The sequence below is a fragment of the Panicum virgatum genome, chromosome 3K (genome assembly GCF_016808335.1).
Source record: "Panicum virgatum strain AP13 chromosome 3K, P.virgatum_v5, whole genome shotgun sequence".
Taxonomy (NCBI): domain Eukaryota; kingdom Viridiplantae; phylum Streptophyta; class Magnoliopsida; order Poales; family Poaceae; genus Panicum; species Panicum virgatum.
In genome coordinates, this window is record NC_053138.1 from 58,968,442 (window position 1) to 58,988,055 (window position 19,614).

Below are 19,614 nucleotides of genomic sequence, written 5' to 3' on the forward strand. Positions count from 1 at the left end.
ATCCAATGTTTTAAATTTTTGAAGCTAATTAGTTATGATTTAGCTTAATCAATACTTATTCGTTTCTAGGTAAAAAAGACTAATTAAGCACTGAGGTTGTATTCCCTTTAGTGAAAATTGCGGCGGCCACGGCTGATGCCCAAGGGAGGAAATTCGATGTGCTGCTTCGACGTGGTGTCGTATGGGCCGTAGATGGTGATAGGTTGCAACATTGAGCCCAACACGACAGCATGGGCCGGTTTGCTCACCCTCAGATTACTTTTGTAAACCTGTGGAATTAGCGCAGGATTAGTGCCCTACTGCTGCGCCAAGGGAGCTGAGGCGGTGGAGATCAATACAAAACAATAGGCACCACAATGGAGCAATTCATACCTTTCTCGGCCTTTTGACTAAGATCAAGTGTAGTATCTGTTCTTATCAGTTTAACTAGTAGGATGCACGTGCGGCACGCATGTATTTAAAGAATAATGTTGCGAAAAAATAACCACACTAAATTTTAGTTGCAACAAGGTCAAACTTTGTATGTATTTCTCTGGGTTAGCCAACTCTATCCGAGATATGAGGCCAGAGGTCATAAACAAATGACATACTTGTAGAAGAGAAGTAGCTCACGAGAGTGTCGGTGTCCCGACCTGGGGGGCGGATCCCAATTAGTAAATACTGCGTGATTCCTCGTCCCAGATGATGATGCAAGAGGCAACACAGTAACGCACGGTTTATCCTGGTTCCGGCCGCGGGCCTGTACGTCCAGCAAAGGGGATGTGCGAGGGCACTGTATTATCTTGCACCCGACGTGCTTGTAGTAGGGGATACAAGCGAGGCGAGAGAGGGGGCCTGTACGTCCAGCAAAGGGGATGTGCGAGGGCACTGTATTATCTTGCACCCGACGTGCTTGTAGTAGGGGATACAAGCGAGGCGAGAGAGGGGGAGAAGCTCCCAGGTCTCTGCTAGAAGAGGGTTTGAACGGGGCGAATAGGGATGCCGGAGCGTGGGTGATGATGGATCTCGTCTAGGAGCCTCTGAGCGTCCTCCGAGAGAGAGAGCGTCTGTGTCTGAGCGTGAGCGGCCTTAGAGCGAGAGAAAAACCAGAGACCCCGCTAAAGGAAGCCCGCCTCCTCCTTTTATAGTTACAAGGAGGGGCAGTGCATATGAGTGGGGGCGTGGAAGTCGTCGTTTTCCCCTGAATCGCGGGGGTACAGTGGTCGGATACTTGTAGGAAGTACACTGTGGGAAGGCGGCGTGCGTCGCAATCGTCCTGGATATCGTCCTTGGTCCTGCGAAGATCGCGCCGGTCGTCCTGCAGTGTCCCTGCAGGCGGCGTGGTCGTCGCTGATGTATGGTCTTGTATATACGGCGCGGTGGCATTTGGTGGGCCCTGCAGACTAGGGTCCTGCATGCACCAGTGGCAGTAGGGCGCGCGGCGTCCCCGGACCCCCTGGTCGGAGTGCGGGCGTGCACACTAGGAGGTCCGGGGGACGCGTGGAGGTCCCGGACTCCTCAAGGGGGGAGGTCCGGGGCTCCGCCCGTGCGTGCTGAGCGTCCCTCTCGGAGGGACACGTGACGTCGCCGGACCCCTTCCCCAGTGGGAGGCGAGTTCGGATGGTCGGTGTCGGCAGAACAGTAACGGGAGCAGTGCCGAGCCTGTCTTGTCCCGCGTCGCATGTCCTACAGTGCTGCTACAGCCTCCGGGATGGTGGAGCGGTGACCGAAGTCGGCGGATGGGACCCCGGTCACATCTACTGTGGGAGTGGTGGCCTGACGCCGCCTGTCCTGGGCGCCGTGGCGGAGTGGCTGGCCTTTAATGCCTTCGTACGGCGAGTGGTTGGGCGGCAGGGCTGTTTGTCCCTTGTGCCGAGGGGTGGCCTCGAGCGAGGCAGAGATGGCTTACCCGCTCGCGGGTAGATCCGCTACCCTCGAGCGAGGCGGAGATGGCTTACCCGCTCGAGGGTAGATCCGCTACCCTCGAGCGAGGCGGAGATTGTCCAGCGGGCCCGAGAGGGACCCTCGAGCGAGGCGGAGATCGTTCCGCGGGTTCGAGGGGGATGTGAATGGGCCGCACGCTGGGCTTCTTCGAGCCCTTTCCTTTCTTCCGGATGGGAAGCAGGCCGTGGGCCTTTGTGGGCTTAGTTGCTTAACATGTGTTTGCGTTTCAAGGCGATCTTAGTATCCCTGTTAGGGTGTCTCTAATCGTGGTAGCCGACAGAGAGTGAAGATGAAAGCCTGAAACAGAACAGGATTCCACATAGGCACCCCAAATTGCTCATCAGCCACTACCGGAGGATGCCAGTGAGGCAGTGACCACCCTAAAATTGTAAGATGTTTAGTAAAAACAGATCTTCTAGGTAAAAACAACAAACATAAAAAAAAACTAAGTATACTGGATGAATTAAAGCCACACTATATCTCTGCAACCAAATTTTGACGTCCGAAGCACCTTCCATGGATCCACAAAAATATGCCACCAAAAAATTGCCTTCATCAATATGATGAGGCAAAATTCATGTGTGAGTGATTCTCATATCTTCTTTAAAATGCTTTTACAACCAGAAGCCATGTACCTGTACAATAGTGGAAGCATGACAGCTATTGAAAGGGGCACTCCTAGCAGGAAATGTGAATTCTTCCTTCAAAATTTGTGTTGCTTCTTAGGGAATTCATTAATTCAAATATTTCCATCCTAGTTACAATCATAAATATTTTCATAACTTGTTTATATGAGTTTTGAATGTATATAGTTACACGCAGTTAAGTATGGGGAGCTAAAATAGTTTCTATTTTTGTTACATCTCCAGACGGGCAAGGAAGGAAGATATTGTTGCTGCAAAAGAAAATGCTTAAAAGATTGTAAAAAAAAAAGTTGACTATGGAGTGGTAAGAGCCCTCATCAGGCTCAAGTGCTCAACCCACGAGGAACCTAGTAACGGACACCTTTACAGCTCAGTTTGCTTGTTCGGACGCCTAGCCTTTGGTCATGAACAGAAGGGGATTGCTTGACCGCGCGCCTCCATCTGGTTGCTCCTCCCCTCCAGCCCTCGTGTCCTTGTTGCTACCGATCCCATTTCTCAAGCGTCTTGTTCTGGTATATTGCGTTGCCTTCAGCTTCACCCTTTAGCTTGAACTCCACATAGCCCATCGTCTGTACATCAAAAATATAATTCTATAGCAACAGCAGAAACAACAGGCATGTACATTGCCTGCACATGCATTCTCAGGTAAAGTAATAAGCACAAACAAAAGGAAATGGTAATGTCAGTAAAAAGTAACAACAGAGAGTATATACATGGTGACTGGAACGACTATCGCTGGGGAGGCGAGCAGACTGATATAAGACTCACCCTTACAGGCTTTTAGGATTATCCATACGAATTTACTGTGTTTTAAGGAGAAAAGAAAAAGGGCTCACCAGCAGTATGAGAACCAGGAGGCATTTCTCCAACCCTCTAGAATCTTTTAGTTTAACAGAGCTTCTGCAGGACAACCATTTACAGGCACCTATGCGCAAATGAGCAATCACAAATTCTTTAATTTTGTTTTTCATTGTATTGCATTTACAACAGATTTCACCTTCAAGGGGAATGTGATCCAAAATTGAGAAATGTGAACATAGTTTTTCTCTGCTATATGGATAATCATAACTATAATTAAGCTATGAAATGTCAATTAAGCTTCACATAAATAGCAATGAGGCAAATGAAAAAGGGACAAAGAAGCATACTTAAAAATGTCAATCTGTATCCAAGCCTCACATACCTAGCAGCAACATAGCTGATCTGCAAACCAAGGTGCACTTTTTTTTTTCTACAGAGGTCAGGACTATATACATCAAGCACCAGATATAGTTTAAGTCAAACAAAAATATCAAGAACTTCAGCTATGTGGTTAGTGGCATGGGGAAAATAAAAAACTCATCTATCACTTTGAACAGGAGGCACAAAAAAATTCCTAACAAAATTTATTCAAACGGACAACCGATCAGGTGCATCTACAAATTTCACTGATCAGTGTGTTACAAAGACTTGCATCCATAATTGATTGAGAAAAATAAAAAATACTTCAAGTGCCTAAAGAGGAAAAGGAGATAAATGATTTTATTATGAAGCAGTTTCATGAACAACTAACAATGCTAAAAGAAATATTTTGCAAAGCTGAGTTTATTCTTGCATCAAACAAGAGGCATATAAGTATCTGTATGCATATGCAAGTCAAGATCCTCGTTAATTCATTTTTGGTCTCATCAATGATTAGCAAATACTCACCAGAGAGAAGCATCAAGAGCATTTATGCATGAGAGGTGCCATGAGTGATGCTAATGGCTCGTTAACCACTCAGAAAATCAATTCTCATCCTCTCTGATCTGCAGGCAGCGGGCAAATTTTGATTAGGATTTGGAATCAATTCGATCACTAATCGATCACTCACCATAAATTCAAGAAAACCATTGGATTCTCTGAAACCATGCCTGTAAATTCACAAATCAACACTGCTGCTAATCTGAGTAGCAACCTTCTCTAGGAAAGAACTAACCTATAGCAACCTCACCCACCACGAACACGGAGAATCAATCATCCCAACCAAAAAAAATCCTTGATGCAAACGAAAGCATAAATTGCTAAACCATGCAAACCTGATCAAGAGCAGATGCGAAAACATCTAACATGTGGCCTTGACTGACCAACTGCTTGGCAAGACCATCGTAAAATTTGACAGCTTTCTGCAAGTGAGGAGCCGCATCCTTGTCAAGATCCTTTTGCGATCTAACTGGCTCTGACAAATCCTTGGAAATAATCTGCATTATCAAATACAGTATTAAAAAGATTTCAAGGCAGCTTTAACACAAGAGCAGACAAGAAATATGTGATGAGCAAACAGCAGGTATAACCAGATGTGAAGTTCTGCAAATACGTATAAAGTAGACCATGTATGTCAGTATGTGTAAGAGACTGCTGACTAACAGCATCAGTACAAAAATATAATATATATACTCAGAAAAAGCTGGCAGGGGTTTAACAGAAGTTGCCTCTTTGCCTACAAAAGTTAAGCAAAATGCATTTCACAACCATTCTTATGACACACCACAGAACAGTACAGTTTTCTATTTTTTAACACAATTGCAACAGGCTAACACTCAACTACTTAAAGATTCAGAGGTCACCAAATTGTATCACATTCTTGTCACAAAATACGTTCAGATCATAAATAAAACAGGGATCTTTACCATTCCAGGTCCTTCAGTACATGGCCCACCGATTGCAAAGATCCTTGCACCTATCTCAGGCATGCAAGCACCAAGCAACCCAGCGGCCACGCTCAGGGCAACACCCATGCATCGGAGATTGCAGTGTTCCCAACCTCCACTGGCCATTGATCAGGCTACAACTCGTCCAGCAACTTGCCCCCGGTGTCGTGAAGCCAACAAACAGACCAACAACAACAGCGAAGCCAACGAAGCTAATGAACAGACCCACGTCTGTAGCTAATCACACAAGAAGTATTTATAAACGGGCTAATCATGTGACATCTGTTTGATCCGATCAACAGCAGTTGGAAGAACTTGTGTCGGTACCCTGCAACTGGGGTACCCACTCCTACTGTGCCAAGACTCGCGTAGTTATCCATAACTATGTCCTAAGGAGCTGAGCAGCCGGACCCCTGGGGTCCGGCTCCATCTCACCGGACCAACGGTCCCGGACCCGCTTCCCGCTCGGGGACGGGTCCGGTGTCACCACGTGTCCCAGAGGTGGAAATGCTCAGCACCTGTGGCCGCGGACCCGGACCCCCGCAGGTGGGTCCGGGACCTCCACGTACCATCCGAACTCCCTTCAGATGGGTCCGGGACCTCCACGTGCCTATCCGGACCCCCGTGAGCTCTCGGCTCAGCTAGCTGCTCGGGAGGGGTCCGGAGCCGCCACATGTCACACAGACGCGGGCGCGGGCGCAAACCTTCCGCTGGAAGCTCCCTCACCCACCAGCATTAAGTGCGAGTGGTTGAGGCGGGCTCTGCTGCCTCTGGGCACGGGGCAGCTTTTGTCGGTCCACACTGTGGATCGCCAGTTACCGAGGCGGCTCGTCAGTTACCAAGGCAAGCGTTAAAGACTCAGCGCCGCGCGCATGGGCGACGAGTCATGATGACCAGCTACTGACTGGAGCAACAGTGCACGCTGCTACAGTGGACTGAGTCAGTAGTTCGGCGCTTCATCATGACCTCGATGCGCGGCTGCAGAGGCTAGACTCTACTATGACAGGACAGCTCAAGACCATCCCTGATCAGAAGCTACACACGGAAGCCGACGACAAGATCTCCGGATCTGAGGCATTGAAGGCCAAAGTGTAGTTTATAATACATCGCCGGGTCCACATGTCGGGGCCCCGCTCAGTGTACGTGCTCCCCTTGGACATATAAAAGGGAGAGCACGCCCGCTAGGACTCGGTGAACGCCAGAGGCTCTCAAGCTCTCAAGCACACTCAGACGCACGCTGGACTCAGCTCCAAGCTCACCCAGACTCAAGCAATACAGCACACAGTGGACGTAGGGTATTACGCTCCGGCGGCCCGAACCACTCTAAACTGGCTGTGTTCATCGTGTTCTTCCAAGAGATCGAACTAGTCCTAGCTAACCCCCGAGTACTCACCCTCTGGGCTTATGCGGGTGCATTCCGCCACCCGGCTGTGATTAGCCACACCACGACATTTGGCGCGCCAGGTAGGGGGGAAGATTTATCTAGTCTTAGTTCATCTCTTGCTTGTCTCAATGGTTCGGGTGGTTGAGCACTCCCACCACGACGACGATATGGAGATGACAGAGGGTGTGGCGTCATCCGCGCCACACGCCTCTCGCCTTCCTGCGCTAGGGGCAACCGTGCCCGTGGAGCAGCCACCGTCGGCAGCGGCGCGCGCTGCACGTCGGCAGGAGTCAGGGCGCCCGTCAAGGGCCCCCTCACAAGCTGCGAGCTGCGGAGCGACAAATCCCAGCTCGCAGCATACCTCACTCATGTGAGGAAACCCGCTCGACTCCGGTCGCACCAAGCCCGCTCCGGCGGAAAGTCGACTCCGGTCGCACCAAGCCCGCTCCGGCGGAAAGCCAACTCCGGCCGCACCAAGTCCGCTCCGGCGGAAAGCCGACTCCGGTCGCACCAAGCCCGCTCCGGCGGAAAGCCCACTCCGGTCGCACTAAGCCGACTCTGGTGGCTCTCTCCGGCAGAAAGCCGACTCCGGTCGCACCCCCAACTCTACATCTCTGAAAGTCCTACCCTTAGAGGCCCAGCAGGGAATAAAACCTTTTCCTTTTTAACTAGGTAGTACTTCCGTGTGGTCCAGTCCGGTGAGCCTCCCCCGTGGAGGGGTCCGGACCTCTGCGAACCAGGTTCAGGGAAGCGTACTCACCTGTGACAGAACCGCCCAAATTAAACCGGCTTAAGTGCGCTAACTATCATCTTAAGTGTTAATCAAGTAAACACGCACTTAAAACGGTGTAATCCGGCAGCCTATTGTTTTAAGGATCGAAAACACTGGAAGTCTCGCACTAAGACGAGCACAGATGATTACAAGCAGAAAAAAAGCTCTCAAATTTAATTTACAAGCGGAGTTTTACCAACAAGTTTACGCAAAATATCAGAGTTCAAAATGCAGCAAAATTAAATAAAAGTTTAGTTTAGAAAAACAACGATTACTACGATGACGTGAGGACGTCACATCGAGCCCACCGATGTGAATCCTGGTTAGCTCCAGCCAGCAGTAGTTATCTGAAAACAGGGTGACAACAAACCCTGAGTATACTAATACTCAGCAAGACTTAACCAACATGGGTATACTTAGCCCACTATCTAGACATGCAAAGCTTTTTGGCTCGGGAGTTTCTTTTGCCGAAAGGCTACTAATACTAGATCCTTACTTTCAATATTTTAGCTCAATTTAAGTTTATCAAGTACCAACTAGATTTGCCTGACATCTAAAGCAAGCATGGTTGATCACATTGAACCTCTATTAAAACCATTCAAATGTCTTCAACTCATTCTCATTTCATCCTTTACTACGATGTGACAAAGTGACCAAGGTTCTCTTAACCGAGAGAGATGGCGAATCGATCCGATTTAACCTTGCAAGGTGGACCTAACTCACACGACACGTGCAGCCACGCCGACCACATATGTCAACCGTTCCCATCATTACCCCGACGTCTGAATCACGCCTGCCAAAACCCGGGTGAAGGGTCCCTCACAGCGAACTCCCAGAGAACTAGGAGGCGACATACACTCCAACACCCGCCATCATCCCACTCCCAGAGTAGCAGGTCGCGATTCAAAGTATCGTTGCAAATCAGGTATTTAGCTTACCGGTTTCGACTACCTCCTACTTCCGGCATGTGGTTAATACTGTTCAAACTCGGTCAGCACTGCCAACAACGGTACGGTCCTCAATCGACACAGGCGGAGGCTTTCTTTCCATCAATTTCATATCCAGAACCAATTCATCTCCGCTCGGTCTTTCATTTCTCTTTCCTCATTGAATCATTCTCAAACCACATTGCCACAAGTAACAAGATCTTAAATCTCGCGAGTGACAGGAATCACTCGACTTCTACCAAGATCTTGCTTAGCAGAGCATTTCTAACGACACATGCATACTAGTATAGACCCTCAGGTACCTAGGAGAACATGCATACTAAAGTTCCATACAACTCCTAGAACGTAAATGCACGAAATACTTAAATAAACAATGAATACTTAAAATTAGGGTTATGCTCCGGGGCTTGCCTGGGATCAACACTGAATTAGTTAGTGTTGGTTAGATGATATTCGCTTGGCGGACATTTTCCTTTGGGTAAAGCACATCGGGTCCATCCATCCAGCTTCTGGGTGCGTCCACCATTACACCATCTTCCGGCTCGGCTGCTGCTTCAGCTTGCGGTTCCCCTGCTTGCGGCTCCGAGATCGGCTCAGCGACCAACTCGTAGACGGCTTCGCTCGTGGTGTCTACACATATGAAAGGATGCCATGCTAGAGTCAGAACCATAGCAGTGCATGGATGCTCATGATGCGACGCAATTCGATATAAAGCAATTGAAAGAACCGACAGAGCTGACATGCATCGACTGAGTAACCACTACAAGGAAAGTAACAACTATCGATTTGAGTGCTTAGGTGCGGTTCCGAAGTTCAACTCATTTTAGCGTGAAGTGTTTCCTTCAAAACAACACTATTAAACTTGCTTAGGGTAGCAAGGATTAAAACATGGGTTTGTTTTGTTGAGGTTACACATGCATGATAGTAATTAACTAACAACAAGGATAAAGGATAAAATTGAAGCTAGGAACTAATTAAAGATCAAAACTTAACACGCCACAAAGATCTATTAGCACAACTTTGATATCATGAAAAACTGCTGATAAAGAGTGCATAAAATAAATTACCAACAATTGTTGAAATTGAAAAGTATTTCTTTTAGCCCTAGAAAGGAAAAAAAACAACAACAGATCCACAAACATGCACAAGGGCTATACAACTGAAAATTTTCCAGTGGACTACACATACAAAGAGTAATTTATTGGATAAATTTCATAATTTTTAGAGTAGCGAAACAACCGGTACAAAATAAACTAGCTCAAGCACAAATGAAAATATTAATAGGGGTAACAGTGACATAAATCATGCTTGAGAATTTTTGCTTTGAAGATCTCAATTTTAGAAACCTAACAAAATTGGGTTTGCATTTTTAGGAATTTCCTGTGATTTTCTATGCAATTAAGAAGTTTCAACCGAGATAAAGAAATAAAATGGAAAAACATTAAAGGGGGGGTGTTGATAGCCGGGCCCCCCTCGCCAGGGAGCCCAGCCCGCCCCCCTCCTCTGCTTCGCTTGCATGGGCGGCGCGCGCGGGCTGGCGCAGCGGCGCTACGCCCGCCGGCCCGCGGCTTCCCGGCGGCGGGTCTTGCCCGGCCGCAGCCAGGGCTGCCCGGCGGCGCCGGCGCAGGGCGGTCGGGGGGGGGGGGGTCAGGGGCGCGCACGTGGCGGGGCACAGGGGCGCGCGTGGGTAGGGCGGCGGCGGCGTTCCGGCCGCTGCGAAGCTCGGAGGCGGCAGGAGTGGGCGGCGCGGGCTTCAGGGAGGCCAAGCGGCCTCGGGGCTCGCGACGGCGGCACGCGGGCTGGAGCAGGAAGGCCCGGCGGCGCGGCGGCGATTCGGCGGCGGCGGCCATGGATTCGGGTGGGGAAGAGGTCGGGGAGTAGGAGTAGGTCGCGATTGAGCTCACCGTGGGTCGATTTGGGGCAGAGGACGGCCGGGGAAAGGTCGTCGGCGGAGAGGGGCGGAGCTCGGCGATGACGGCGATGGCGGACGGCGTCTGGGGCTTGATTTCGACCGGGTTTGGGCACGGCCGCGCTCGTGGATGGTCGGAGTGGGTGGACGGCGAGTCTGCGCGGCTCCGGGCGCGACGAATCGAGGCGGGGTGGTGAGGGTTGGCCGGCGGGATGACGAACGACGGCCGGCGCGACGAGCTCTGCTCGCTTTGGCTCGCCGTGCACTGAGAAAGGAGGAGGGAGGAACTGGACGGGACAGGAAGCTTCTAGGCGTCCGCGAGAGGAGAAGAGCAGCGTCAGGACGCGATGGCCGACGCGTGGAGGCTCGCCGCCGGCCACAGTCGCCGGTATGGCGTCGCACGAGCACAGTAGAAGAACAGGAGAAGAACTATTTACTGGTTTGAATGATTTTGGCTCGTGTTTGACCAGTTGAAACTCCAAATTTCATATAGGAACTTGAAATTTGGTCAAATTAAAAGTTGTAGAGCAAAAGAAGAGCTACAACTTTCGTTTTGGGCGAAAATTGATTTGGAGCTCGGATCAAGGAGAAAAACGAGATCGAACATCGCTAAGCAAAGTTTAATGCGCGGACTCGGTTAACGCTAATGACGGTGATTAGCCTCGATTAGCAATTAAGCACAATGTTAGCGTCAAAATTAACACCGGGGTGTTACATCACCCTCCGGGGAGTTCCGGAGCCGTGTAGCCGCTTAGCCTGGTTCCGTACCCTAAGCCTGCATGATCTACCTCCCTAGGGCGAGTACCGTAGTACCTAAGACTGGGGGCCCGGAGGTCCGGATAGCTCTAGCCTCGTAAACCCGTGTTCTGGTTTACATCGCACATCTCATGTACATCTAGTTATAAAGGAAAAGTTTATTCTCAGTTCGCCTCTAAGGATGTTATATTCCAATTTCAATCTACGCATTCTGTTTGCGCTAACCCCCACGTGGCTTCTTACTCTTGTGCGGTGATTGTGGTCCGAATTGAGTTGGCTAGTTAGTGACTTAGCTCGAGACCCCTCATGGGAGAGTGGGGTTCGGACCCCTGGGAACCTACAGGTTCAGGGAAGCGCACTCATTCTCCGGGGAGGTCTGGAGCCGTGTAGCCGCTTAGCCTGGTTCCGTACCCTAAGCCTGCACGCACCACCTCCTATGAATGAGTGCCATAGTACCTAGGACTGGGAACCTGGAGGTCCGAACTTTCTCTTAACCTAAAGGCCGGCCCCTTGAGCTCCATTCACTGAACCTAGCTGTCTATCTCAAAGGATTACATCCAACAGGATTTGGGACCCGTGGGTACGCTTAGGGGTGGAATCGAGCCGAGCCTCGACTTTTTTCGAGCTTTCTTCGAAATCAATATATTCGTATTTATTATAGTCTCCCGCGTTGTTTTATATGCAACTTTAAATCGAGCATAACGAGCCGTACGCTACTAAGCATCTACCTTGAGTCATGTGCAGGTCCAAACGTGATGATGCAGCAGGTGACCCAAAGGATGGACGATGCAGGACAAGACCCTTGCGGCGCGCACCGCTGGGTGCTAGAAGCAGCCAAGTTGCTCATAGTAGTGGCCCCACCTGCGGGTTCGTTGCCTCTCCCGAGGCAGGCCCGGGGGCCTCTGTCGGTACCCTGCAACTGGGGTACCCACTCCTACTGTGCCAAGACTCGCGTAGTTATCCATAACTACGCCCTAAGGAGCTGAGCAGCCGGACCCCTGGGGTCCGACTCCATCTCACCGGACCAATGGTCCTGGACCCGCTTCCCGCTCGGGGACGGGTCCGGTGTCACCACGTGTCCCAGAGGTGAAAATGCTCAGCACCTGTGGCCGCGGACCCGGACCCCCGCAGGTGGGTCCGGGACCTCCACGTGCCATCCGAACTCCCTTCAGATGGGTCCGGGACCTCCATGTGCCTATCCGGACCCCCGTGAGCTTTCGGCTCAGCTAGCTGCTCGGGAGGGGTCCGGAGCCACCACGTGTCACACAGACACGGGCGCCGGCGCAAGCCTTCCGCTGGAAGCTCCCTCACCCACCCGCATTAAGTGCGAGTGGTTGAGGCGGGCTCTGCTGTCTCTGGGCACGGGGCAGCTTTTGTCGGTCCACACTGTGGATCGCCAGTTACCGAGGCGGCTCGTCAGTTACCAAGGCAAGCGTTAAAGACTCAGCGCCGCGCGCATGGGCGACGAGTCATGATGACCAGCTACTGACTGGAGCAACAGTGGCCGCTGCTACAGTGGACTGAGGCAGTAGTTCGGCGCTTCATCATGACCTCGACGCGCGGCTGCAGAGGCTAGACTCTACTATGACAGGACAGCTCAAGACCATCCCTGATCAGAAGCTACGCACGGAAGCCGACGACAAGATCTCCGGATCTGAGGCATTGAAGGCCAAAGTGTAGTTTATAATACATCGCCGGGTCCACATGTCGGGGCCCCGCTCAGTGTACGTGCTCCCCTTGGACATATAAAAGGGAGAGCACGCCCGCTAGGACTCGGCGAACGCCAGAGGCTCTCAAGCTCTCAAGCACACTCAGACGCACGCTGGACTCAGCTCCAAGCTCACCCAGACTCAAGCAATACAGCACACAGTGGACGTAGGGTATTACGCTCCGGCGGCCCGAACCACTCTAAACTGGCTGTGTTCATCGTGTTCTTCCAAGAGATCGAACTAGTCCTAGCTAACCCCCGAGTATTCACCTCTGGGCTTAGGCGGGTGCATTCTGCCACCCGGCTGTGGTTAGCCACACCACGACAACTTGCGACTTACAGAAACAAAAAACAGTTGTGGGAGGCAATGACTCTGAAGAAATTGAGATCGATGAGATTGTGTTGAACGTAGATGTACTGGCGGCCGCCGATGTTGATGGGCAACGAGCGATACGATGGGCAACGAGGGAGGGCGCCGGGCATCGGAGCTCCGTGAGGGCCCTGTCGGCACGGCGGAGGCGAGTGGCCGTGGATCTCGCAACAGAGGAGTCGGAGAGGAGGGCGAGGGTGTGGAGTTGTGTGTACCTCATTGAAGGGACGGACGCCATTGCGGCTGCGGCTGCGGGCGGCGGAAGCTGTAAGGAGAATTCGTGGTCAGGTTCGGAGGGGGTTTGCGCCTCCGTTGGGGCCTGCTGCTCCATGTCCCGGCGGTGCCTGGAGCTCCGGCAGCCGGAGGGAGGCGTGGCGCGGGCGGCGGCGGCCCCGGCCGGATCTGCGGCATGGTCGATCTCGGGCGTGTGGCACACGATGGCGATGCAGCGGGGTGGCATGGGCCTTGGCCGGCCCTGAGATGCGTGGCGGAGCTGGGTGGGAGGGGCTGCGAGCCCCACGCCGCGAGCCGCCGGCCGACCCGCACTGGGTCCCCACGCCGCACGCCACCTTCGACACCATGCGGGGCTCCCAACCCTCCTGTCGCCGGCCGGTCCGCGCCGGTCAAGGCGGCCAGCGCAGCCGTTCGGGCCCCGACCGCGTCGCCGTTCCCCGTTGCCGTCGCCCTGCAGCAGGAGCCGCTGCGCTCGCCGCTGGCCGGTGCGCGACGCGCCCGCCCGAGCCGCGCTTGCCCTCCCACGGCGACGGCAGCCGGCGGAGCTGCCCGCGCGGGGAGAGCACTCGCCGGATCTCAATTGGATCGAGAGGAAACCCACGCCTGGCCGTCAGGAGCAGGGGCCAACGTCGCCGTCTGCCTGGGCGAGGGGGAGGAGGTGTCGCAAGGGAGGAGGCAACGTCGGGGGGAGGAGGCATCGTGAGGGAGGAGGCGGCGTCGGGGGAAGGTGCGTCGCGAGGGTGAGGCGGCGTGATTCGCGGGCGGAATTGGGTGTGGGTACGGCGGGCGGGTACAATTTTCGCCGGTGAAAAAAAGGGCAAACTATTGGAAATATTTTAGAAATGCTGTTTTTTTCTTGATCTTCTAGATTTTTATGTCCACTTTGCTTACAGGTGGGGACAGCGAAGGAGGATGCGAGAGGTGGGTAGGAAATTTTTTGGTGAAAGATGACTTTAAAAGTTAAAGTTCTTTATAGTTAGGGTTGGTAATGGGCCATGGCCCTATCAGTCTCTTCGCAGCACAACAAGACTCTTAAATTATTTAGGTCAAAATTGTATAAGATCAGAACCTAGTCTTTTTAGGTCCGGCCCTTACATTTTCTAGTTCAAAATTTTAGGCCCTTTACCACCCCTATTTATAGTATAGATATCTGAAATATCTGATATGTGAGGCTCCGACCTCACAATGATATTAAATTTATTTTTTTTTGGAGAAGGATCTGTTTAGTGGCTTGCCACTAGATCCTTGCGCGTCGCCTAGGCGTTGCACTATTGCCTAGGTTTGGGTGCACCCCAACCAAATCAAAATTCAAAGTTTGGCTGAAGGCTCTATAATTTCCACATTATTTGGAGACGGCAGAGGGCTTGGATTACTTGAAGTGATAGGTTGTCTCCACTTTTCAGCAGCTTGAGCAATGTGAGATGAGACTATGTACAAATGTAAAAAAAAAAAAACTGGTAGCATCTAGAAAGAGATTCATTCTATTTCAGTTAGGGGGTGAAATAATTTTTAAGTTTTGAAGCAAATTGGTTATGATTTAGCTTAATCAATAAATTACTCGTATCAAGAAAAAAATAATTAAGGCCTTATGCCCTTTATTAGTGGAATTGCTGCGGCCAAAATTAAAGGATACTAAATCTTCTAGATGACGGCTGAGACCCAATGAGGAAATTCGATGTGCTGCTTCGTCCTGGGGACCCATTTGGTGTGTGCTCCGTATGCGGTGATACTAGGTTGCAACATTAAGCCCAACATGACATCATGGGCCGATTTTGCTCACCCCTCAAATTACTTGTAAACCCGTGGAATTAGCACAGGAGATTAGTGCCATTCTGCTGCGCCAAGGCAGCTGAGCCGGTGGATAACTAAACAGCTGAACCGGTTGAGATCGACCGATCGATCTACACGACGATCCAAAGTACTTGCTGGTACATGTCTGTCTCTGTCACGGGAATGATTGAGTGTATGTGAAGATGCTGGATATATCGTCGTCGTCCATCGCCCATCAGACCCTCCTAATAATCTCCATCCCAAGATTACATGTGTGATCGAATAATGGTGCCTCGTTAGATCTCGCTTCGAGTGTGGATGGATCATTGGAAGGGTGGACAGGTTCAGTGGGGACAGTGCCAGGACTGGGTTCTGCTGCAGCTAGTAGAAAAAAAGCATGGATTATTGGTGGCAGTCTAACAACTCTAGATGCATGAATGTGTCATTATTTGTGGCGCCTGACTGCAGCTGCATTATTATTTGTCCTGATGCAACCCCCTGCAGAGATGGAGGTGTATGTGAATGAGCGTCCAACACATCACCCATGCATGCATCCAGCACCTTTTTTGCTGCTGATTGTAGGTTCTGCAGGACACTGACCGCATATCTCAACTCAAGTTGATTGGGCGATCAGTACTGCAGGATACCAATAATATTTTCCTTCATCTAATCTTAAAATGTACTGAGTTCAGCATGCCACACATCACACTTTGACTAAACTGATGAGACTGGCATATACATTGTATAATAACCTCTGTAAGACTGACAAGTCCTTTTGAATGACAAAGAAAAGAGTTGCATGATACCGAGCTGACAAATTCAAATGATTACATAATCACGTTTTTATACTAAAATAGAGTAACTTTATCTAAAAGTTTAAGATAAATGGAGCTCAAATAAATGCAATCAACTTGCCTCCTATAGCCTCCAATTCGAAGAAAATCAAGTTTAAAACCTCTCTGTTTTATTTTTGGGTAGCACCTCCCCCGAGCAAACAATGGGATGTCGAGATGAGAAAGAAGACAACTGGCACTTTTGTCGAGTATTTTTCTGTAACCCAACTCTTTTTTAGAAGTGGGTTACCTTTTGATCTGCTTATGGAAAAAATGGGTCGTTCTTGCAAATAGTTTTTGTAGTAGTGTACATATTTCCGTGCCAGGTAGCATAATTTGGACCTGCGGTTGACACGGTAATATCGTATTACATTATACTCCATCTTAAATTGTAGGGCATTTTAGCAAATTTAGATAGGTAATTCTTACTATATCTCTATACATCGCGTTTGTCTAAGTATATAGTAAAAGCTATATATCTAGATTTCTTAAAATGAAACCAGTTACAACTTCAAACAAAGTATAGAATAATTGGTTACCGTCGCATACTCGATCTTGGAATCCTTCATCGGCATCTCGATCGATTCCCGCGTGGCTGACTGGCTGTATATGTATAAGTGCTCGCTCTAGGGAGTAGTACTACTTTACAAGGGAAGCAGAAGCAGCAGCTGAGTCGTTTCGGACATGGCCGGCAAGAACACCTTCCTCGCGCTCCTTATCTGGGTCATGGCCGTGGTGGTCCTCGTGGCGGCCCTCCATCCTCAAGGCAACCTCTCTCTCTCTCTCTCTCTCTCTCTCTCTCTCTCTCTCTCTCTCTCTCTCTCTCTCTCTCTCTCTCTCTCTCTCTCTCGTTGCAAATTTAAAGTTCCCATTTTGATCAGTATATTGCTAATAACTGCATGGAGATTTAACTAATCCAGGTCACTTTGATTTTCTCCATGTATTCAGTCACCGAGGGCATACCCTGTGCTTGTGGCGCCGGCTGTTTGTGCAACGATGATCCGTTATGTTGCTTGCAATGTTGCGCGAGGCGGCGGTAGTGTTGCTCCCAATTCAAAGAACAAAAGACGTGATCAGCGGCTCAGCAGGCGGGTGCTCTCCATTCTCCCATGGAGGAATCTTGTTACTCTAGTCTAGTCTTTGTACTGCTCTCCTTGTCTTTCACACAGATAAAGTGCGATGTAGTATCTGCGATCACTCTGGTTACGTTCCCCAGCTCCGTCCTTGTGTTCTCTTGCTAATCGGGTGCTCTAGTCTAAGAAGAGAAGGGAGTGAATTAGACACTCTAAAATTCTTAACCTATGGCTCCAACTAGTTTGCACAAAATTTAAGCTAAATCAAACTATCTAGATGTGCAACGACGGTTCATCTTAATTTTGCAACCTATAGCCAATCCTAGCAAAATACTATAATAAGAAAGTAAAGACACAAAATTTGCAATATGAAATGCCGAAACTTAAAGGGACGGATGAGAGGAAGCGAACTCTCGACGCGAGAATTTATCCCATGGTTCGGATTGCCACAAAAGCGCCCCTACGTCCACATTGTTGAAGCACTCACGAAGAGTATCGCTTCCCAGCAATGAAGTCTCTTCCGTGAACACAATCACGGTCACCTTGATCCCGATCTTCACTAAGGAGATTGCCTACGAAGGAGGGGTCTCCGTCCCCCGCACAATGTTGTCGACGCCGCTCCACACCAAGCCGGAGGGTCGTTGACTTGCCGGCAATCCACCAAAGCTCCAAGGATGGCCGACGCACCAAGATACAAGGATGGTTCACTCTAGAACCACAGCACAAGGATTTAAACCTTGCTTGATCACTCACTCAAGAGCTAATTTTGCACTAACACTCACAAAGTTTATGCTAAGGACTAAGGATTTGATATTTATGCTCTTAAATGGCTTGGAGATGTTCTTGGGTGTGTGTGGGATGTTCAACAACTCCAGCAAAACTTCAAATGGCTGGGGTGAGACGTATATATAGACCACCAAGTCTTGTAGCCGTTGCTCCAACGGTCAGCAGAAATCAGCATACCATCGGATGAACCGATGCCTCTGCATGGGGTGGCGTCGGTTCATCCGGTCACTCTCAGACCTGAAGTAGCCGTTGAGCTTCTGACGCACGGTCTGCAGCACCATCGATTTAACCGATGACTATGTGTCGGTTAAAGCTGTCACTCATAGCACTCAACTAGCCGTTGGACCTCTTTCTCTTCTGCTGACGTCATTACACCGGTGCTATGCTCCGATGCACCACCGGTTCAACCGGTGCTAAAGGCTTGGCTCTTGTGTGCTTGATATCGTCTATGGAACATAGTACATCCAATGCACCGATGCCTAGTTTGACGCCGTCGGTTCAACCGGTGACCTGGCTATCTTGACTTGGTCTTCGCTTGATCTCCATTTGGTGCTCAGACTTGCACTGATGCCAGGGCGTCGGAACTTCTGACAACCATCGGATGCACCGATGCTACATGCATCGGTTCTTCCGGTGCTCCTGTTTTCTGCAGAACTCATCCAATTCAGCATTTTTTTGAGTTCTTTCTTCGTGTATTGCTTTGTATGACCTTTTTACTTCATCCCTGGAATTTAGAAATGTTCACTTAACAAAACCATTAGTCCAATTGATTGCATTGTCATTCGATCACCAAAATCACTCGAAATGGCATGAATGGTGCCATGTTCGTTACAATCTCCCCCCTTTTGGTGATTGATGACAACACAATCAAAACAAGGATAAAATTTGCAAGAATTGACAAATTAAACCACTTACACTTGCTTGGATACTTATCATCATCCAATGACGATTTGGCCTCCCCCTAAAACCATGATCCCCCTTTGTTCCCTCCTATTTGCTACTCCTCTCTCATATGTTGATTTGATCCACTTGGCATGTCTCCCTCTTTGGAATATTTTTCCTTCTTGGAAACATCTCTCCCTCTTTGTTTGGAACATGCTTTGTTTTGATCCACATTTCTCCCCCTTTGGAATCAAATCACCTAAAAGGTCTGACACCTAAAAGATCTTGCAAAACAATATAGCTCAAGAGAAAATTAGTAGCCTAAGGAGTTTGTTTCATGACTCATGATCCAATTGTATGATATCAATGAAGATACCAATTGAAAATTTCACTACGGTGGATCACAAAATCACGAAACTAGCATGACATGAGCTAAGCTTTCTACAAGTATGTGCACAAAATGATAATGTGAAAGTCAAGTGTACAACTAGATGTTCCAACAAGAAAGCTTAGATCATATCATACTCGGAGGTAGCTCTAAAATAATAAGGGTTTGACAATGATATCAATTGAATGAATTTAAAACCTTTAAAACCTTGTATACCTCCGGGGGTTTTCCTTTGTTTACCTTGCATGTACCAATTGAAAGTGACTTGCAATCAATTGAAAGTCTTTAAAGGAAAAGCATTTGGTACACCAAAATTAGGAAAATGTATGAACACGTAGCCTATGAATTTAGATATGAGCATTTAAGTTCAATCGAACATGGCTCAATATGCATGGAACACAATTTATCTAATCACTCTTATAGAGTTGTTTGTTCACATTAAACGTGAATAACATTCTTTTAGAGTGTTAACTCCATCGTGAGACTACAAAAGATAAACTAGCAAACATGTTAGTCTCAAAATCACAACCTATAGGAAGAACTCCCCCCTAAATGTGTGCATTTAG

The 19,614-nt window shown here is 49.4% G+C and overlaps 1 long non-coding RNA gene and 2 pseudogenes across 4 annotated transcripts; 2 read left to right on the forward strand and 1 right to left on the reverse strand.

Moving 5' to 3' along the window:
• Nucleotides 1-368: 368 nt before the first annotated feature.
• Nucleotides 369-550, forward strand: LOC120701687 (annotated as a pseudogene).
• Nucleotides 551-2,657: 2,107 nt separating this feature from the next.
• LOC120699934 lies at nt 2,658-13,151 on the reverse strand. Of its 4 annotated transcripts, none has more exons than XR_005685734.1 (5): nt 13,053-13,151; nt 5,216-5,473; nt 4,625-4,786; nt 3,404-4,354; nt 2,658-3,136 (listed from the first exon to the last, which is right to left on the reverse strand). It is a non-coding gene; the product is annotated as an uncharacterized LOC120699934 (long non-coding RNA). The 4 variants fall into 4 exon arrangements; XR_005685737.1 differs by having other exon boundaries at nt 3,404-3,492; nt 3,716-4,786; XR_005685733.1 differs by having other exon boundaries at nt 3,404-4,786.
• A 1,292-nt stretch (nt 13,152-14,443) lies between these two features.
• On the forward strand, nt 14,444-14,612 carry LOC120701688 (annotated as a pseudogene).
• The last annotated feature ends 5,002 nt before the right edge of the window (nt 14,613-19,614 follow it).